This window comes from Palaemon carinicauda, chromosome 7 (genome assembly GCF_036898095.1).
Source record: "Palaemon carinicauda isolate YSFRI2023 chromosome 7, ASM3689809v2, whole genome shotgun sequence".
Lineage (NCBI taxonomy): Eukaryota > Metazoa > Arthropoda > Malacostraca > Decapoda > Palaemonidae > Palaemon > Palaemon carinicauda.
This window is the reverse complement of record NC_090731.1, coordinates 70,584,516-70,588,886: the sequence shown is the minus strand read 5'-3', so window position 1 is coordinate 70,588,886 and position 4,371 is coordinate 70,584,516.

Below are 4,371 nucleotides of genomic sequence, written 5' to 3'. Positions count from 1 at the left end.
TATTCTATTAAAAATTTCAATTTATGATAATTTCTTATTTGATTTTGAAACATATCTCAAATCTTTTGCCTTTGATACATTCTATAATATCTGTAATTCATTTATTCAACAAGATGACTAAAGCAGATATCGGAAGAAAATAAATATGACACCATATAAAAGACACAAGTGCAACCACGTTGAACAGCAGTTATATAAAATGACTATGATTAAAAGCAATTTCTATTGAAGTGGAAGAGCATGGAAATCATTGCCCTCAAAAAGACTATCATTTAAGGTTTAAAGGTGTAATGAATGTATGAAGGGCAGAGCAAGGGACAGTGACATTGCCCTATCAAGAAGGAGAATGTCCCAGAGACTGACAATATATACAAATAATCATCGCCCAAGCCCCTCTCCACCCAAGCTAGGACCAAGGAGGGCCAGGAAATAGACTCGGTAGATAGAGCTATAGGCTCCCCAAACACCCTACCCCCTTTCCTTAGCTTAAAAGGATGGTGAGGCTCCAGTAACCAAAGGAACTGACGAGTTTGAGCGGGACTATAACTCCAATCTGGCGATCACAAGTCACGGACGTTACTACATCACCACAACCCTAAGAGTCTCCCAAAGTTTATCTTCTTCTGTACCCTTTAAAGTGTTTAGATAGATTCCTGAATACCCATAAAATTAAGAATAAAAACAGATACAATGAAATTCATGATGTGATATGACTTCATTGCTGAATCTTAATCTATTCTGGAACGTTGACCACAAGAGGGAATTAGTCTCCCTGTAACAGAAAAATCTTCCGGTATACCCAATTTCTATTAATGCCAAATAAATATCAGTTATAATTTTGATGTGAATTAATATTCATAGACAAAGTCTTACAGAAGATATTTCACTTTCCATGGAAACCTTTTAATATCGATAAAAAAATGAAGACTGGTATCGATTTCATCGGCAATGATTTTTTTTTAGTTTTGATCAGAGTGGAGTTCATCCTTTGAGGTAACGGGAAAATATGAGATATGGAAGTGGCGAAGGGAATGAATTTAAGTATTCCTTTCGTGTGTGTGTGTGTGTGCGTGCGTGTGTGTGTGTGTGTCTCTCTCTCTCTCTCTCTCTCTCCTCTCTCTCTCTCTCTCTCTCCTCTCTCTCTCTCTCTCTCTCTCTTTATATATATATATATATATATATATATATATATATATATATATATATATATATATATATATATATATATATATATATATATTAGAATTTTTTCGCGTTACGAAGTATAGCGAAAAATAATTGTCCTAACGACATGTAAGCAGATCTTAAGTGTCTTGTTACTTAAGTTCAGTTGTTATGTAGGCAGTGGCCAATGAGAATTTAGTGTTGGGTGAAACGTATTCAATGTTTGAAGAGGTATTTAGTAAGTGGTCACTTTCTAGCGCACGCTAGCCCGAGCAAGTCGAATTTATTAGCCAGGACGCCAGGCAGGGTCAAATACAGCTTCAGATGTGAATAGTGTTTTCACGCTAGCAATCAGAATGCTGAAACCGTTTCAAGAAGTGATGGACAATCTATTATCCGATTTCCAGCAGAATATTCAACAAGTATCCGCACCTCGTTAAAGTATGATGGAAATCCATTTGAATGAGCATCGCGTTATTTTGAGGAAACTGATACGAAAATGTTAGCATTAGATGCGATTGTTTATCAACTTGGAGGACAAGGAACATCTAAAACTGCTGCAGAAACGAGTTAGTACGCAAAGAGCAGCATCGTCGAAAGTGTCAAGCTAGTTAAATATCGAGGGAAAGTGTGGATTCATATCAACTTTGATGGAAGAGGTCTAGAGCTCAATAAAGGCCGAGAGTTGACATTGGAGCCGGGAACGTACCAAGAAAGACGTCGAAAAGATAAGTGAAAATATAGCTGTCTTTATTTTGTATACTTAACAGTTGGTACAAGGAAATTGGAACATTGTGTTTATTTTATTTTATTGTTTTTAATCGCCTGTTGGTTGTAGTTATTCACAATACATTGAACAGAATTAGATTGGGATAGTCATTGATGTCTAAAAGGTCGATCATAAAATTCCATTTCAAAACCGTTAATGTGGTTGTTGGATTGGGTAACAATAGGTCAGAAAGGGACGAATCAGAGTTTATTAAAAGAGAATGGGTGACACTGGTATCAGAAAAACTAAGGAATAATTCCTTTGACGGTGACCAAGAATGGAAATGGTAAGCAAAGGCTGGTTTTTTATTACAAACTTTTTAAGGATTTAATCAGTCTACAGTCTTCTTATCGCATAGAAATCTATTAAAACGTTGCTAATATCTTTCTCATTGGGGAAAAATGTAAAAGGTTTTTATAATGGATTATCTTTAGATATTTTTGAAAGCGGCGGTACATCTTTACTAAAGTTCTTAAGTCTGTTAGATATTGGAGATCTAAGGAAGTGAAGATTGAAGTATTTTTAGATGATGGCATAGCTGCGGATGGTTGTTTTGAAGGGGCATCGGATGCTAGTTATTTACTTTTTAAAAGCTTCAAGATTTGGATTTATTTACAAGAAAGTATAATTGGTTTTCAGACTCTTAAATTGTATTTGGAAAGGTTTACAGAGGACGAATACTGAAGGCAAATTTTGTAACTACAGTATTAGGATAAACTATGTCGTTAAAGATCTTGTTTAGATGCCAAACCTTCTGAATTAACAAAAACGTTATTTTAACGAATATCTTTTGGACAGAATTGTCTGTTACATAATTTCCACGAAATTTGTCGTGAGAAGTATTGTTAAAATGTAAACGATAAAGTATTTCTGTATTTTTACATATTGAGCAAAGCTAGTTGAGAACTTAATGAAGAAATATCAGATGCTCTGGTTGAGATCACGTTTTGACGCAGAAATTCATTCTTTTTATTTTGGTCGTTACTTTAAACTATATACTTTCATCAGACTTATTTAACCTATTACTTCATTGTGACGCCTAAGTTGTAGGCAGTTTATCACTATATTGTGACGCCGATAATGTAGGCAGTTTATCACTATATTGTGACGCCTATAATGTAGGCAGTTTACACTATATTGTGACGCCTAAGGTGTAGGCAGTTTATCACTATATTGTGGACGCCTAATATGTAGGCAGTTTATCACTATATTGTGACGCCTCAGATGTACTGTAGCAGCTTAGCACTATATTGTGACGCCTCAGATGTAGGCAGTTTTGCACTATTGTGACGCCTCAGATGTAGGCAGTTTAGCACTATTGTGACGCCTCAGATGTAGGCAGTTTAGCACTATATTGTGACGCCTCAGATGTAGGCAGTTTATCACTCTATTGTGACGCCTAAGATGTAGGCAGTTTAATTACTATATTGTGACGCATCAGATGTAGGCAATTTATCACATTGCGAAGCCTCGGATGTAGGCAATCTTATCAATATATTGCAACGCCTCATAGGAAATTTACCGCTATATTGCGACGCTTCAGACATAGGAAATTTACCGCTATAATTGTGACTCCTCAGATTTAATAGTTATATTGTGACGCCTCTGGTGTTGGGAAATTTATATGTTGTGACACCTCAGTAGTAGGTTTGGAGTAATTCTGAAGTTTTTAGCGATGAATACAGCGCATTTTTTTTATCATGAAAAGAGTGGTTGGAAACTGGACAGCAAATTAATTTTTTTAAAATTAAACATGAAGGAGCAGGAGGCAGTCGACAGAATTATGTAAAGTACTTTGGCTATGTTTGAACGTTGTTTCAGATAAAAGATTTTCGATTTTAATGCAAGTAGGTAGCAAAAAGCCAGATTTGGAAATCATAGAAAACAAAGAATTTAAACTTGTACTGAATACACTGTTCAGGTCATCAATGTATGTAAGCCCAGAAAGAGTACAAAAGAGTGGATATTTTGAAGTGTTGTCAACTAACATGGATGAATGGTCAATTCTTGCTTACATTTTTCAGAGTTATGGACTTGTGAGAGTTATTCATTCTTTAGACTGTTTTGCTACTTTTAAAAATATGTTGAGGTTTTTAATCTCTAATATTGGTGTCCCGGTACAGAGGGAACTGATGCTTTAACTTGAGGGTTTGGTGCTTTATACCAAAAGTTATTAATAAAATGGAGGTAAAAATTCTTAAGTAGAATATTCCAGAGTGAAAGTCCTCTCCATCTTGACTGTTGATATTAACGAGGGAAGCTTTATTGTTAAATTTTGAGTGTTTACGTAACAAAAGGTTATTACACACGGCAAAGAGGGAAATTTTTCGCTGAAATTTAACTTTGATATAGAAGGTAAAGGTTTTTGAAATTATAAGTATATATGTACAATGTTTTATTTTTGGAATCTGCTTTCCAGGATCGTGAATACAAAGAAA